Source organism: Otolemur garnettii, unplaced genomic scaffold (genome assembly GCF_000181295.1).
Source record: "Otolemur garnettii isolate 467f Iridium unplaced genomic scaffold, OtoGar3 scaffold00051, whole genome shotgun sequence".
Lineage (NCBI taxonomy): Eukaryota > Metazoa > Chordata > Mammalia > Primates > Galagidae > Otolemur > Otolemur garnettii.
The window spans coordinates 2,535,138-2,553,715 of record NW_003852446.1 but is presented as its reverse complement, the minus strand read 5'-3'; the positions used below and the strand labels follow the sequence as shown (position 1 = coordinate 2,553,715).

General features: G+C 39.5%; 1 protein-coding gene across 1 annotated transcript in view; it reads right to left on the bottom strand.

Moving 5' to 3' along the window:
• REPS2 (RALBP1 associated Eps domain containing 2) overlaps nt 1-18,196 on the bottom strand; it is a 184,088-nt gene extending 165,892 nt beyond the window's left edge. The window contains exon 1 of the mRNA XM_003791874.3: nt 18,142-18,196. The gene's annotated coding sequence lies outside the window, so the exon portion shown is untranslated. The remainder of the gene's footprint in view (nt 1-18,141) is intronic.
• Between the last annotated feature and the right edge of the window lie 382 nt (nt 18,197-18,578).

The window sequence follows — 18,578 nt, the reverse complement described above, 5'->3', positions numbered from 1 at the left end:
AAAAAAAAAAAAATTCGGAGCCAGTACTCAAACCTACATGTGACTGAGTCCAAAGCTCATGGGCTTTCCATTACATCAGGGGTTGGACAACTACTGTCCATAGATCAAATCTGGCTCACTGCCTGGTTCTGTACAGCCCAAGAGCTGAAAATAGTCTTTACAGATGAGTATTTGCCATCAATTTCATGACAGGGAATATTAACTTTGAATCCCATGTTAAGCAAAATGTTATCCCCCAAATAAGAATTCCATTCTTCCTATAAGTAGACCTCTATTTCCAAAAAAGTACTCAATTATTACTATATTTTGAATTTTGTCAATAAAAAGTTTGTGAAAGTTTGTATTATAGAAGTACCTATATAGTATCCTTGATTTTTGCCTCCTGGCCTGCAAAGCCTAAAATACCATCTGGCCCTTTGTAGAAAAGGTTGCTAACCCCGGCATAACAATATGCTGCCTCCCTGAGCTAAACTTTATATATCTTTTCAGATTCCCTCAATAGCCATGCAGAAAGTGTATTTTCCTTTTTTTTTTTTCAGAAAGGGTATTTTCTTGAAAGAATCAGCTGCACTAGATAAATGCTAACTTAAAGAGTGAATAAAAAATAAAAATAAAAATAAATTTTAAAAAAGAGTGAATACTGCCATTAGAAGAAGAGAAAACATATGTATTCGCCCTCTTCCCCAGCCTCCATTTTTCACTCATTTACATATATTTAAATTTTTCAGAAGCTTTCTAACAGGAGCTTCCTACATTACTATAAACTTCCGCAGCAACCAATGGGGGCAACTGGATGCCATATTTCAGATATGAGCAAAATCTATGCAATAGTTCACACACGAAAAATCAGACTTTCTTTTTTATTTTTAAAGAGAAAAGGTGTCATACATCTTCAGAACTATCCTTTGAAAATGTGTTTATGCATTTGTGAACACATAATGATCCAAGATCTCCCAACATGTATGTTGCAAATCAATTTTGGAAGCTGCACTATCTTTTAGGTCCACCCAAGATGCCATTTAATTTAAGGATGGAAGGGTATAATAAACCGTAGGTCAAATCCAGCCCAGATGCTAAATACAGACTGTATTGGCAAAGGTTATGGCCCAGATCCAGTTTCTCAGCATTGTTGGCCCAAAGCCCAATATTCATCCCAGTAGTGAAGAAGACCCAGCCTGCCACTGTGGCTCAGATGGAAACAAAGATTTGTTTAGAGGGGGAAAAAAATCAAGAACTTATACATTGCTAGCGGAAGGACAGATCTGTACAACATCCAGAGACCATTTGGCAATATACACAAGAATTACAATTTGCCTTTTTATCTAGCAACTCCACCTCTAGAAATTTATATTCCATTTTATATAAGCAAAATGACATATGTATATGATCATTCAACACGGTATTGTGTAAGACACACATTGGAAAACACTAGAGGTCCACAATCTAAGATACAAGTTTAATCAATTGTGTCTGATGCACATAATATAATTCTAGGCAGCTCTAGAGGACATTTGCATACATCTTTGCCTGTCCATCATCTTTTGAAAAGCCTGCATACAGAAATTTCATATATTATAAATTCCACTTCCCATCCAGAGTGAATTCAGTCCTTCACCATAAAAATCACCAACTAACAAAGAATGAAGAAGCTCTTTATGTACCAATATGGAAAGCGTGAAAAAGAAAAAAGCTAGGTGCACAGAGACTGGTATAGTAAGTGTCATTTCTTTTAAAAGTGGGTGGAACACAGATGCATTTATTTATATGTTCATAAGCTAACTCTGGAAATTGAAGCTAACAAAATTGGCTGCCAGCTGCCTCCATGGATAAAAACCAAGTGGCTAGAGCACAGGGGGAGGAAAGAAATTACTGTACATAATTTTGTACTTTTTGATTTTTTAATTAGACGGCTGTGTTATCATTTTTAAAATAAATTTAGAAAAGCTATAAAGAGTAAGAGACATAGCCTAACCCCATTTCACCTGCCCCATCTGCTCTAAGTACAATTTCAAAACAAAGTGCCCAACAGAACCAAGCTTCAGGGGCCTCTAATCACCAAGCCCAGATTTAACTCACAAATGGTGCTTTTTCCTCTAAGTTGTCAACACAGAACAAGGCAGTATCTTGCTTTATAAAAACTAGGTACCCTGTCAAAGGTAGCACTGTCTAGCTGGGTGACAGTGGGGAGGGCACCTGACTTCCCTTGGTCTTGAGTCTCATCTCCCAGAATGAAGCATTCAGACTAGACAGAGACCAAGGCTTTTTGAGATCCAAACATTTTATTTAAAAAATTCTATGGGTGAAATCTAAAACCATAGTTTCAACCTATCCCTCTATCTCTTACCTATTCTATCCTAATTTTTTATTTTTAATTATTATAGGTACATAACACTTCTACTGTTTATAATGATTTTCAATCCATCTGCTATTTCCCCCTACAAGACTGTAAGTCTCTTGAAGGCAAGTCCTGCCTTTTAAAAAATCATCTTTGTATTCCCTATGGCACCCATCCCATTGATTTCCAACTAAGAAGGCTCATGGAATAAATTAAATTTGCCTACTGTGTTATAACTCTTTTTGGCATGAAGAGAACCCTTACATACAATGTTTTCTACCTTTGAATAGTGAACCATGTGACACTATCAACCTATGCAAACAAACATATTTTTTTTAAGTCTTAAAGGATCAGAGACACTGCCTGATCACAGGGATAGCATGAAATAGAACCCAATTCCATGAAGTCAAAGAAAAATATAACAAATCCTCCCAGAACTTTGAACTTGCTCAGCCTTGGGGGAGCTTGTTTATATTAACATACAGAGATGTCTTTAGAAATCAAACATGAATTAGCACGGTTTTCAAAGATGAGAATACAAAGAAATCCTACCTACCATGGTGTACTCTCTCCTCTGCTATTAGGGAACTGGCAGAGGACCATGGGTGCTAAATTCCTCAGAAGTGGGAGCTCATGTCCAACGATTCTACAGATTATTTTTATTTTGCACCTAGATTGTTTTTTGGAATGAGGAATAATTCTAGGTAGTGATGGAGTTTGATGACTATGATCTCATGACTTCTGTAAACTAGGCTTTCTCTGGCAAGCCAACGTCATGGCTTCCCAGGCTGCCCAGGGTTAGGAGTGCCTCAGGGCTGACACCTGCCTGGGAAGAAACTGGGATCTCACATCTCAAGGGTGAGGAGAAGGTAAGAAGGTAATGGGGCAAATCACTGAGGCACAAAGGAAGCATCCATCCCGCTGCTTTAGGAGCAAAGAACAGCAGACTCCACAGTAAGAAGTAGCTACTTGCCAGGCTGATAACTTGCTGATGCCCAAGTCCCAAAACGTTCTCTGCTCTTAAATCTCCTGCCGCCTGCTGCTATGCTTGCCAGGAGGGACATCCCTAGGACCCGGGTAGGTCTCTTCTCCCCTGCCTTGAGTCACTTGTAGACACTGTTCCATCTTCTTAGAGTTTCCATTAACTTATCTAAGACAATCTCCCTTCCCCCTAACTTGACAGCCCCACCACAGTGGATGAGCTTAGATCTAGGTCCTAATTACTCCCAAGAGATGTTCCACCCCAAGTACAGTTCACTGTCACAAGCCACACTTAGAGATTTAACAACTGAGAGATTTGACAAAGAAAGAGCAAGCCCTTTCCTCAAAGATTTTCTAATCTGATAAGGGTGTGGGCATCTAAGAAGTGTGAGGAAAATGATAAACATTTATTGAACACCTACTACACACCCACCAGGCATCATTCTTTTTTCTTTATATGTATTATTTCTAATATTAAAACTAATCCTACACAGATGATTCTGCAACTAGAAAGTTGAGGGTTCAGAGAAATTATTAAAGAAATGCTGAAAAAAATGAGAAACCATCTGAATTGAAACCTCTTGTTGCCCAACAGTTTGTATTATAAATGTCACAAGAACCAAATTCACTGCACAATTAGCCAACTCCTTAGGTTCACTAAAATGCCATTCATTCAGTTCTCTGAGGTGGCACATTATGGCCATTAATGGAGACTCTTGGGGCCCACCAACTAAAAAGCAAGCACTCTCTGTACCTTGGTAGCCAGAAACACATGCAAGTTAGGCCACATTATCTCCTGGCCTTCCAAACAGCTATGAGCACTCATCTGTGAGAGAGGGAACAGGTGTGAGGGGGACGGCCCCAGAACTATTTTCTCTCAGTAGAACCGAGGAATAAACCACAAAGCTGGCTTCATCATAACTGTGCTATAAACAATTGAGCCAACCAGAGTACAGAATAGAAACTAATGAACATCTGTCATTCTCTTTTGGCTGCCCAGCATCAGAACCTCTTGCCAGTGTTTATGAAATTTTCCACTGCTTTTCAGCTAAATATGCTAAAAATGTCAGATTCTTTTCTGATTTCTTCTCAAATCGGGGTGTGAGTATAGAACGTAAGCTTGAATAGTAGGGAGTGCTACAAGCAGCAGAAATAGTAGATGATTGTTTCCTGGTGACAGTAGCAACATCCAGTTCCAGGGGCAGCCCCACACTGACATCCAGCGCAGGCAATGGTTGTGGTGGCATCCAATATTCAGTGGTTCCAGTATATGTATCCTCATGGAATCAATTATGAGGCATGATCTGGCTATAGTTCTGGCAATGCTGCCTCCCAGTTGGGCACCTTTCAAGATTTATCCCCAGCTTTCCTGGAGAAAGACTGAGCTAACCACTATCCTGCCACTAAATTCCTTTTCTGCTTAAGTTAGTCATAGGCAAATTCTGTTACTAACAGCGCTGTTACCAAAACTCCTGAGTTATATAGAGGACAGGTCAAAGAAAAGCTTTGATCATTCCAGAGTTTCCAAATTTGGTTGTATTAATTAGCTATTGCTGCTAACAAACCACCCCAATACTTAAGTGCCTTAAAGCAACAACATTTATTTAGTTCATAATTCTGGGGTGTCAGGAATTTGGGCTGAGTTCAGCTGGCCAATTGTACTGATGTAGGCTAGGCACCACTGATCCCATGTGAGACGCGCTTACACTTCTGCGGTTGGCTATATAGGGTGAGCTGGGCGCCTCCATTTTCCTCCACATGGTCTGTCTTCCCCCAGCAGGCCAGCCACGTGGTGGCAGAGCTGCCAAAGTGTAAGAAACTGAAATGCTTCCTCACATCTAGCCCCCAAACCTACACATGGCCACTTCTACTGTATTCAGCCAAGTCACGAGGCCAGCCAAGATCCTAAGGATGAAGAAACAGACTTCACCTGTTGATGGGAAGTTTCAAAATACTGTGGACATTCTGAAATATAACACAGCTGTTTGATACAGAACATAATGGCAAAGCTTCACCAAAGAGACAAACCTACAGAATCCCCATTTATTAGAATTGGTTATACCTAGAATCTGTGCTCTTACCAGCATTTCCATCCACTACCACTAACTCCAGCCACTGATTCAATAGCTAACCAGAAGCCATACACATAGTGCTCAGCCAGTGAGCTCTGCAGCCTATAAAGGGCTAGATGTGTCCAACCTGTGGCCCACAGGCTGCAGGGTAATTTTGTGAGGACATTGTTTGCTTATCTGCAGTGTCACATATGACAAAAAGTATGCATGGACTTTTTTTTTTTTTTTTTGGTAATTGGCTTTCATTAGTGTGTGTGTACTTAAAGTGTAGCCAAAGATAACTCCTTCCAATGTGTGGTACAGGGAAAAAAAGGTTGGACACCCTGCAACAGTTTGTACAAGTCAGACCAGTTGGTTCTCTCCTACCAGGATATGCTAAAAAGCATGGACTATAGTCACGTGGCATATGACACCTAGTCTCTGGCTTTAGCCTTCTCTTTCTTTGAACCTCAGTTTTCTTCCTCCAAAGCTCAAAACCAACATTTTCTGCATGTGAATGAATAGTCTGGTCACTTCATACAAAGGCCTAGTTAACATCTCTAAGTTAAAGAAAGATCTTACATAACTTTAAGGAAATCTAAAAAAGCTCTGCTCTGAATTTCTTTATTAGGATCTTTAAGAGGTTTAATCAAGTCCCCGTCCAAGAGCCACTCAAATTGGCAGACCCCACAAACATTTATTTAATTGAAACTAGATGTTTCCTAGACAACTTGAGAAAGGAAGGGCTCTTACAAGAAGTCTCCATGGAAACCACCAGTCCGTGTATGTGCCATTCACCTTATACTCTGGCTGGCATTCAAGCGCATCAAATCAGCAATAAAAACACAAGGAAACTGGATGGGGCTTTGGGGCAATGAAGAATATCTATGTTTGGTACAGTGAGATTTTCCAGGGGAAAAAAAGGCACAGTCAGTCCACGTGTCTCAGGACTCAGATTAAGAAGCCTCTGCTCATTTTTCAAAATACCCCATTTTATTCTATTCGGGCTGCTAGAACAAACTACCTTAGACTCGCTAATTTATAAACAACAGAAATTCATTTCTCACAGTTCTGGAGGCTGGAAAGTCTAAGATCAAAGTGCCAGCTCAGTGTCTGCTGAGGGCTCACTTTCTGCCTCATAGATGGAATTTCTTGCTATGACCTCACACAATGGAAGAGGGAAACAAGTTGGCTCAGGCCTCTTTTAAGGGAACATTAATCCCACCATGAAGGCTCCAACCCCATGACCTAATCACCTCCTAAAGACCTCACTTTTTACTGCTATTGCAGCAGAGGTTACGTTTCAACATATGAATTTTGAGAGGACATAAATATCCAAACCATAGCACCTCCAAAAGAATTCCAAAAACATAGTGTATTGGTTTCCTATACACTATGGCTGCTATATTAAAGGACTACAAATTGGGTGGCTTAGAACAACAGAAATGTATTTACTGTCTCAGTTCTGGAGGCCAAAAGCCCAAAAGCAAGGTGTCTGCAGGGTTGGTTCCTTCCGAGGGTGCTAAGAGAGAAGTCAGCTCCATGCCTGTCTCCTAGCTTCTCACAGCCCCAGGCATTCCTTGATTTGTAGGTGCATCACCCTAATCTTCATCTTCACATGGCATTGTCTTGTGTGTCTATGTTTTCCCATGACCATCTTCTAATAGGGATACCAGTCATATTGGATTAGACACCCACCCTACTCCAGTAAAATCTTAACATGATTACATCTGCAAAGACTCTCCAAATAAACTTACATTCTAAGGGACTGGAGGTTAGGATTTCAACATTTCTTTTTGTAGGGACACCATTCAACCCAGAACACACAGCTTTATATAAAGTATTTTACCTATTCACTCCATGTTTGTTAAAGCAAAATGACAGCTCCATGTATTTGTATTTGAGGGCTTACTTATAATAGAAGGCTTATACTTGATCACACAGCCACACCTAGTTACAAAAAAATCTGGTAAGTCCGACCTTTACACTGGAGAGCTGGGTGCTCAGCTCAAAACTGGAGTTTCTACCTCAAAGACAAAGAGAATGACTATCAGGGGATAACTAGACATCTCTATCACACAGGCAAAGGGAAACATTACTTGGAGAAAAACAAGTCTAGTGTCCAGATACTCCAGCCCCTAGGTGAAAACTCACTGAAACAAAACGAGATCCTAAAAGTTAACTGTGCTGGGCGGCGCCTGTGGCTCAAAGGAGTAGGTCACCGGCCCCATATGCCGGAGGTGGCAGATTCAAACCCAACCCCAGCGAAAAACTGCCAAAAAAAAAAAAAAAATTAACTATGCTCAGTAAAAATCTTGAAACTAAAATGAAAATAACTAGTTTTGTGTCTAACAAAAGTCAAAGGACACACAATGAAAAGCATCCCAAATTAGAAGCACTTGAGGAAAAGAGTCAATCATATACCTATGCATAGGGCCTCACATGCCCCCAAACAGCTCTGCTTCGTAACAAAACAAAGCCCACTGAAGGCACAAGAGAAAAACTCAATTTAATTCAAGTTAGGGGGAGGGGGGAAAGTGGGGGGGAGAAGGAAGGAGGGAAGGGGATTGATGTGCTCCCACCTAATGGGCACGATGTAAGGGTATATGGCACACCTCCTGGGTACAGGACACATTGTAACGTAATCATTTGAACCCTCATATTACTCCGAAATTTAAAAATTAAAGATTAAAAAAACGTTTTTAAACCCACTGAAGGATATCTGTGTTGTTTCCAGCTATGGGCTACTATGAATAAGGCTGCTATAAACGTTCATGTACTGGTTTTTACATGAACATAACTCTTCATTTCTCTGGGATAAATACCCAAAAGTGCACTTCCTAGGTCATGTGGTAGGTACATGTTCAGGGTGTTTGAGAAACTGCCCAACTTTTCCAGACAGGCTGTATCATTTTACATTCCCTTCAGCAAAGTATGAATGATCCAGTTTCTCTATAGCCTCTCTAGCATTTGATGATGTCACTGTTTTTATTTTAGCCATTCTGATAGGTGTGTAGTGATTTATCACTGTGGTTTTAATTTACATTTCCCTAATGGCTAATGCTGTTGAACACCTTTTCATGGCTTATTTACCACCTGCATATCCTTTTCAATGAAATGTCCCTCATTTGTCCATTTTCTGATTGGACTGCTTGGTGTGTTCCCGTTGAATTTGGAAAGTTAGTTATAAATTCTAGATACTAGTCCTTTGCCAGATATGTGGTTTGCCAATATTTCCTCCCACTCTGTAGTTTGTCTTTTTATCCTTTTATGAAGTTGTTCTCATAGTAAATGTATTTAATCTGTTGAAATCCAATTCATTAATTTTTTTCTTTTATAGATTACACTTTTGTTGTCACATGAAAGAACCTTGCCTAGCCTTAGGTCCTAAAAATTTTCTCCAATTATTTTTTTAGTTTTATGTTTTACATTGAAGTTGATAATCTATTCTGAGTTATTTTTGGTTATTGTCGGTAGAAAGTGTGAGATTTAGGTCAAGGGGGGTTTGTTTGTTTACTAACTAATACTCAATTGACCCAGCACCATTTGTTGAAAAGTATCTCTCCTTTTCCACTTAATTGCTTTAGCAATTGTGTCAAAAAATAATTGAACATATTTGTATAGGTCTATTTCTAGGTTCTTTGCTCTATGTATGTATCCCTCCACCAATACCATGCAGCCTTGATTAGTGTAGTTATGAAATAAGACTTAAAATCTGACAGATTCCTCCTGCTTTGGTCTTCTTTTTCAAAATTGTTTCAGCTAATCTAGTTCCTTTGACTTTCCATATAAATTTTAGAATCACATCTATACATATATAAAAATCTTATTGGGATTTTGATAGGAATGACATCAAACCTGTGTATCAATTTGGGAGCGAACTGATATCTTTACTATGTTGAGTCCTTCCAATTCATGAACATGGTATGTTTTTATTTATATCTTTGATTTCCTTCATCAACACTGTGTAGTTTTCAGTATACCAATCCTGCACATGCTTTATTAGCTATATCTGTAAGTATTTTTGAGTGAGTATAAATGGTATTCTATTTTTAATTTCAGGGCTCACATGTTCATGAAATGCAATTCATTTTTTGTCTATTTATCTTGTATCCTTTAACTTTGTTGAACTCATTTATTAGTTCTACTTATTCTACAGGTTCCTAGGGATTTTCTATGTAGATAATTGTATCATCTTAAAATAGGGACAGTTTTATCTTTTCCTTTCTACTCTGTATTCCTTTTTTCCCCTTCTTGCCTTATTGCACTGGCTAGAATTTCCAACACAAAATAGTGTTGGGAATAGATATCCTTGCCTTGAAAATGATCCCAGATAGAACCCCAAGAATATAGCAAGAAAGGAAAAAAAAATAAAGAAATATATATGTAGATAAATCTAAATTAGCAGTTGGCAAACTAAGACCTATAGGCCAAATCTGGCCCATTGCCTGTTTCTATAAATAAATTTTATTGGAACACAGGCATGTACAATCATTTACATATTATCTATGGCTGCTTTGGCACTAAAACAGCAGAGTTAAGTAGTTGTGACAGAGCTCATATGGCCTGCAGAGACTAAAATATTTACCATCTGGCCTTACAGAATAAGTTCACTAAACTCTGATCTAAATAAACAATGCCTATAATATATTTGTCAACCAGAATGGCTGACACCCATGTGGTTTTACTCTTAGACTATAAATATACATTTTAATGCACATATGTATGATGTATTTTGTAATATATGTACAATAAAAATAAAATAATAGAAAAAGAAAAAATACCTGCATAAAATGATGTCTTGTAGAGTTTAATACACAGTACTAAAATACAGGGCAATAATAACATAAGTTAGGAGAAAAGATAAGTAGAGTTAAAGATCTTTGTATTATCCAGTAGAAAGATAAACATTAATACTAATAATTTACCAAAACATCCCCTACACACATCATCTTAGGAACAAGATGCAGAAAAACTTCCACTTCTTCTCTTTCCATTGTCTATAATAACCCCCCCTTAAAATATCTGTGAGTAGGGTGGCGCCTGTGGCTCAAAAGGGTAGGATGCCAGCCCCATATGCCGTAGGTGGCGTGTTCAAACACAGCCCCAGCCAAATATATATATATATATATCTGTGAGTACTACCAGTTCCAAACCATTCATGCCCCTGTTTTTCACTGCTACAGTAACTAATCATCTTGGCTGGCCAGGGACTAAGTGAGTTCCTGGGATTTGAGACTATCAGTGCTAAAACTGAGTAAGTCCAAGTTAGTCACCCAACTTTCAATAGTCCATGTTAATGAAATGGACTCAGTAGGGCATGAGTAGTAGTTCTTCTCTTTTCCATTCACTTCTAGTAAGCAAGTCACCAATTGGAACTCATTAAAATTAAGTACATGGCTGTACCTGTAAGTGTCATTTACAATTATTCCCCAAATGATCCCTTTGAAAGCATACAAACTCCTTGGCTCTTCAAAGGTGCAGTGTACCAACAAGTTAACTGAACTGGAAGAACTCAAGGATGTCTTGTCAGCCTCTGCTTTCTCACTTTCTAGATCTCAGTGTCCTACTAACTAATACTAGTATGTAGCACAGAAACAAAATCTATTTTAATCTAAGAGAATTGGGAAACTTCCAAAGAGCACTGACCTAAAAAATCTTGACAGAGCAGAGGAAATTGATTTTCTACCAAAGCCATGCAGAGGATTAGACTCAGATTTAGGCCAGTAAAAGATTTACATTCCATCCAAGTCTCAATATAACATGATGCACAGATGAAAACATGCTCATGAGCTGACATAGCTGACACACATTAGATTTTTCAAAATAAAAGTCAGCTCTTCAGAATGCGAGTCCCAAAGATAAAAACACAATAGAAAAGTCGCATTGTGAGTAGGGCGCCTGCCCCATATACCAAGGGTGGTGGGTTCAAACCCAACCCTGGCCAAACTGCAACAAAAAAAATAGCTGGGTGTCGTAGTGGGCGCCTGTAGTCCCAACTACTCAAGAGGCTGAGGCAAGAGAATCACCTAAGCCCAAGAGCTGGAGGTTGCTGTGAGCTATGATGCCACAGCACTCTACCAAGGGTGACAAAGTGAAACTCTGTCTAAAAAAAAAAAATTTTCAGTGATGATACACAGCATAGTTAATCTTTGAAATGGATTTTCATAATTACTCTTATTTTCACCCTGGCCCCTTTTCTAAAAGATTGCTCTCAAAAACCTCACATCAAAAAAAATATCAGATGTGAATGTTACTTTCTTTGCATTATTACTATTATTATTGCTTAATATTTCGTTGCAGCAATCGTCTGATTTCTTTTCTGAATGTCTTTATCTTCATTCGTTATTTATGAGGTTTTTGTTCTCAGTCCTTATGTTAAATATTGTTATTGTCATTAAATTTAGCCTTTTTAATTCTGTGAAGGCAAAAGTGGAAACCTAATATACACATGTATAAGTAAGAAAAATAAATAAAATTTTTTTTAAAATCAGGCTCAGCGCCTATAGCTCAAACAGCTAAGGCACCAGCCACATACACCAGAGCTGACAGGTTTGAATCCAGCCCGGCCCACCAAACAACAATGATGGCTGCAACCAAAAAATAGCCGGGCATTGTGGCAGGTGCCTGTAGTCCCAGCTACTTGGGAGGCGGAGGCAAGACAATCGCTTGAGCCCAGGAGTTGGAGGTTGTGTGAGCTGTGATGCCACGGTACTCTACCCAGGGTGACAGCCTGAGGCTCTGTTTCAAAAAAATAAAATAAAAATAACATCAGTCATGCATGTATAATGGTCAAAAATTCTTAGGATTGATAATGGATAACTTAAAATTACAAAAACTTCTAGTTTCCTGACTTTCAAGATATCATAGCACAAGTTCACCCCCATGCAACCATCCACATGGACAACTGTGTGAGCACACCTCATTTTTATTATAACCTCTATTAATCATGGTAAAAAACCTGTATACACAACTACATTTAAAACCAAAAGTAATTTTGGTGACCAGCCTGATATTGATCTGGGCACCTCCACTGGGTAGTGTGAAATGAGAAAGCAGGTATGCCCAGTATGCGGTCACCTATTCTGGTGACAGTGAAAATTAAAAGGAAAGCCTTCACAAGGCTCTTCACTTTTGCAAATTTTCTTCAAATCATGGATATTTTTTCAGTCTTCTTGATCTCTAAGAAAGGAAATATGATGCACAAGATTTCAAGTCAACAGATAAAGCCAAGAAAAGCTATAACTGTATAAGTAAAACACGACACTGGGACAACAAGAATCAAGAGTGCGAGTGAGCCAGTCTCCACGTATAACCGGTCACATCCAACTGAACACAATTTTGAAAAAAAAAGGGAAAATACTTGTGGGAAGCGCAAAGCTCTAACCCAATGCAATCGACAGTGGTTAAAAGTGATGAGTTGATTCCTGATGTGGAAACATTTTTGATTTCATGGTTGCATGATTAGACACAGTAAATTCATAGACCTCTGTACCCAGTCATGGCCCTTCTTTTATTCACCAAAGCACAAAACCAAGTGTAATAAACGAAAGGATAGTTAAACCGCTTCAGGAAGAAAACTAGCTAACATCATCTAGTTTCAGGAAAACCTGATTTAACCTTAAAGATATATAGGCTCGGCGCCTATGGCTCAACCGGCTAAGGCGCCAGCCACGTACACCTAAGGTTGCGGGTTCGAATCCCCAGCCCGGACCCGCCAAACAACAATGACGGCTGCAACCAAAAAATAGCCGGGCGTTGTGGCGGGTGCCTGTGGTCCCAGCTACTTGGGAGGCGGAGGCAGGAGACTCGCTTGAGCCCAGGAGTTGGAGGTTGCTGTGAGCTGTAATGCCATGGCACTCTACCCAGGGGGACAGCTTGAGGCTCTGTCTCAAAAAAATAAATAAATAAATAAAGATATATAAGGAAAACTCAGTTCTAAATTTGTTTAAACAAAGCCCCTTGGGCAGCATCTGTGACTTAAAGGAGTAGGGTGCTGGCCCCATATGCCAGAAGTGGTGGGCTCAAACCCAGCCCTGGCCAAAAAAAAAACCAAAAAAAAACAAAGCCCCTTACTCAGAGCCACTTGAACTGATGAGTGCCACACAATAACTGGACAGGGAATTTCTCTCAACAAGAGATGAACGAGGCTCGGCGCCTGTGGCTCAAGTGGCTAAGGCACTAGCCACATACACCTAAGGTGGCAGGTTTGAATCCAGCCTCGGCTCCCCAAAACAACAATGAAGGCTGCAACCAAAAAGTAGCCAGGCATTGTGGCGGGTGCCTGTGGTCCCAGCTACTCGGGAGGCTGAGACAGGAGACTCGCTTGAGCCCAGGAGTTGGAGGTTGCTGTGAGCTGTAATGTTAGAGCACTCTACAGTGCTTGAGGCTCTGTCACAAAAAAAAAAAAAAGAGAGAGAGATGAACAAGAAAAGGAAGGGCTCTTGTAAGAAGTCGCTGTGGAAACCACCAGTCCTTGCATCTACCATTCACCCTATACACTGGCATTCAAGCACGTCAAATCAGTGACTAAAAAGTGAAGACACTGAGTGGATTTTGGAAAATAAAGAATTCAGTGTTTGGTATGAGGACATTTTTCCAGGAGGGGAAAAGAAAAGCACCATCAGTCTAAACTTCTTAGGACTCAAGAAGCCTCTGCTAGTCCAGCCCATTAAAAAACAAATCCCGGGGCAGCACCCATAGTTTAGTGGGTAGGGCACCAGCCATATACACCCAGGTTGGTGGGTTCAAACCCAGCCCTGACCAGCTAAACAGCAATGACAACTGCAACAAAAAAAGTAGCCGGGCATTGTGGTGGGCACCTGTAGTCCCAGTTACTTGGGAGGCTGAGGCAAGAGAATCGCTTAAGCCCAAGAGTTTGAGGTTGCCGTGAGCTGTGACGCCACAGCACTCTACCGTGGGCGACATAGTAAGACTCTGTCTCAAAAAAAAGAAAGAAATCCCCCAAGTGAAGCATTTTCACAGCAGCTTTTATATTGTACTTTACACATTCACTAAATATTTACAAAAGCAAATTTGTATTTTCATTCACATTGTAAGTGATTTGAGTATCTTAAAGTATAAAATAGGTGTTTGGAATTTTTACATTTGAAAAGGAAATACAAAGATAATTTTTTAACTATGGGAAATGAGGATCACTTGTAACTATGTGATCATTTGCAACTAGAAGAAATGGAGATCACTGAAACGTGATAACTACCCTCCAAGGTGGCTCCCAACAATCTCTACCTCCTATTATTCATGACAACCTTGCACTGCATCCAGGTTGTCTATGTGACCAATAGGATAGAGCAAAAGTGATAATCTATGACTTCTGATGCTAAGCTATAAAATATATGCGGCTTCTGTCTTGATCTCTCTCTCAGATCCCTCACTCTAAGGGAGGGCCAGCTGCCATGTCATGAAGACACTCCAGGATAGGCCCACATAGTGAGGACCTGAGGCCCCTCCCAACAGTTATGTGAATGTACCATCATGAAAGTGGATCATGAAGCTCTAATCAGGCCTTCAGAGGCAGCCCTGGAAGATACTTTGACTATAACCTCAAGGGAGACCACGAGCCAGAACCATCCAGCTTAGCTTCTCCTGGATTCCTGATTCTCAGAAACTATGTGAGACAGTAACTGGTGTTTCAAAGGGCTAAGTTTTAAGGAATTTGTTACAAAGCAATAGATAACTAATAAAACACATAACTATTACAAATCAGGCATGGCATTCATTTCCTTATTTTGAAACCAATGCAAAAGATGTGATACAGCAGTATGGAAGAACAGAGTTCTGGAGGCAAATAGACATGCTTCAAATTCCTAAGCCCACGACTTATAAGCCATATGATCTTGGTCAAATTATTTAACATTTGTGCCTCAATTTCTTCATCAAAACAAAATAAAAAATAGGTATCGATTCCTGGAGTATTTATAAAAAATTAAAAATATATAAACATCCTTATAACAAATAAGTACTTAATGTCAATTCCCTCACTTTTATAAGGAGTAAATGATTTTTCTAAAAGTGAGCCTTGATTTATGAACACAATTAAAATTAAAGTGAGGGGCGGCACCTGTGGCTCAAAAGGGTAGGGCAGCAGCCCCATATGCTGGAGGTGGTGGGTTCAAACCCAGCCCCAGCCAAAAAATAAAAATAAAATAAACTGAATATTGAACACTGGGGAAGTCGGAAAAGACCCACAGATACAAAGGAAGACCCCAGAGTTATTGCCGAGCTCTGCCACATAGTTACCCCAAATGGCCACCCTGTAAGCTTGGGGGGGTTTTTTGTTTTTGTTTTTGTTTTTGTAAAGACAGTCTCACTTTATCGCCCTCAGTAGAGTGCCCTGGTGTCACACAGCTCACAGCAATGCCCAACTACTGGGCGCAGGCGATTCTCTTGCCTCAGCCTCCACAGCAGCTGGGACTACAGGCACCCACCACAACGCCCAGCTATCCTTTTGTTTCGGTTTGGCCAGGGCCGAGTTCAAACCTGCCACCATCAGTATATGGGGCCAGCGCCCTACCCGCTGAGTCACAGGTGCCACCCAAGCTTGTTTTATAATATTTTTTCCATTTAATTTTCTCAATACCCGTGTCTTAATCAGGATAAACTGGGTTATGCTAAAACAGAGTTTCTCAATCTCAGCATCATTAATATTTTTAGACCAGATAATTCTTTGCTGGGGGGCTTTCATGTGCGTTGTGAGATGTTTAGCAGCATCTACCCACTAGATGCCAATAGCACTCAGTTTTGATAACGAAAAAATGTCTCCAGACATTGTCAGATGTCTCAGGCTAAGGGTACAAAATTGCCACAGCTTGAGGACCATTGTGTTAAAGAGTCAAACAGTCACCGAATCTTAGTGGCTTAAATAATTTTCTTCCAGGCTCATGCAACAAAATCTATTAAGAGCTCTGCCCAACATGATTTTAATTCTGGTACCCAGGCTGATGGAGCTATGTCTGTCTGGAACATTACTGGTTATCATGGCAGAAAAGAGATGAGACAAACTACAGCCTAGCTCTTAGAGCTTCTGTCTGAAAGAAAGCACACATCACTTTCCCTCAGAGGCCACTGACCACAGCAAACCCATGGCCAAAGTTGATAGCCAGAAAGGAACAGTGAATTTTTAGGTCATAATCAACCCCTAACATTTTATACACAAAGAAAGATTTGACACAACCTATAAAACCAAAATTCAATCCACATTTACCCTCCCCCCCCAAAAAATGTTTACCCAACACATGCACAAAAAATCAATACCTTCTCTACATTAACATTTTCCATCCTATGGAAATGAACAGTTTCTAAAAGTTCACATAAAAACATGTACATTAACATTCACAACAGCATTATTCATAACAACAACAAAGTCACAGGAGGGGCTAAGAATACTGTGATCTGTTGCTTGCATTGATTAATTGATGAAAATGTGAACTATCCATGGTTAGTCAAAATAAAATTACTTTTTTCTCCATCCAAGGTCAGGGTCCCCTTGAATTCTATCTGCAGATCCCATAGAGATCTAAGAACCCAGGATAAGAAAACTGAAATGTTTAAAAAAATGGGTAATAACCTAAGAGGTAAATCCTTCCCAGAGTAATGTGAATTTCAAGACGTCTGTAGACAGTATTTACAGTGTGTTCTTTGAAATGACAAAGATACAAAGGGTTGTAATTCTATTTCTTCTGCTGCCCATGCCTTGTACTCATCCCATAAGAAAGTTAATGTTAATAAATAACATAATGTAAGTAATAAATAACATTAAATAAATGTTAATAAATACACCAGGGATAAAACAAATGACCTGTGTTCACTTTTATTCTGGACATTCTCTACGTGAATCCTAGTGTTAGATTTGGCTTACTGCCCAGAATTTTTCTGGACTAGGCCTTAACCATGGCAGAGAAAGAAAATTTTATACTATCCCCAGAATTTATCCTCCAAATACATCCTACAGTTTTTGAGATTGTTCTCAGATTTCTTAATCAATATTGAGTAAGTAAAAACCTCTTGTGGCTATGAATTTTGGCACACTTAATGGTATCCATGGAAACATCCTAATTGAAAACATTCAGTTCTTATTGGATCATCTTACTCCATGAAGCATTTAAGAGAATTTGTTTAAATCCTCCCACATATTTGACACCCTATAAAGAATCTTGAGGTGCTAGGTAATACAGTATCTGGTATAGGAGAAAACCTGTGATCTGAGCATTCAAAATAATTCCAGGGAATTGCTCATGGGGACTCAAAACCCTGACCTAGGATATGTTTACAAACACTTGGCAAATTTAGTAAGTTGTCACAAACAGCGATCTGAAATTAGGCAAAACCTACCAGAAATATCCTTTTTTATTGCATTAAAATCTGATTATTTATTAACTTACACCACAGAAGATAAGGTGTTAGAAGCTAGGAGACACTTGGTTTCTCATCTTTCCTCCTAATTTTGCCTCACATGTTATTAAATGCCCCACAACTTCTGCTTAGAATCACCATCGTTTTTCCTACTTTAAAGACCAAGTACTACAAATAATAAATACAGGATCATGAAAAGATCCAGCTCTACTACTGTTCTCTTGTCTAAGGAATACACTCAATCATTACTAGGGTGAAAGGGTAGAGAATCAGATGCTGACATTAAGAAAAACCACGGGATCTTTTTACGCCTCTTCTTCCTTAACATATAAAATGGAGGCTAGGATGTCGTGCCCTCCTTCCTCCAAAATCTTCTGAGGATCACTGTAACTGAACCCAAACCTTACCCCACCAGTTCAGTATCCCATCAAAACTGCTCCTCCTTTTCACACTCAGAGCATCCCTTTGAAGTCAGCAGGAGCAGCTCAAGAAAAAGAGAAAATACACGGGCACAGAAGGAACGTGGAAAGCTGCCAAGGCTGACAGAATTTCAATAACCTGGGATTTGAAAAGCTGTACAAATATATTTATTATCAAGATGTTTCAACTTGTTATTATTATTAGCTTACTTTTATTGAGTAAAAGGTCTTCTGTGCTCATGCCAGATGGCTGGGAAAGCTTTAGGAAAATCATTTTGGAAGGATGGTGCTCAGTAATCCAAAACAAGCCCAAAAGCTAAACCTCCTACTATTTGGACAACCCATCGTCCACACGAAAGCAAAGAAAACAAAACGTTCCTTCTTTCCTTCAGGTTTCTACCTTGACAGAGTTATAATTAT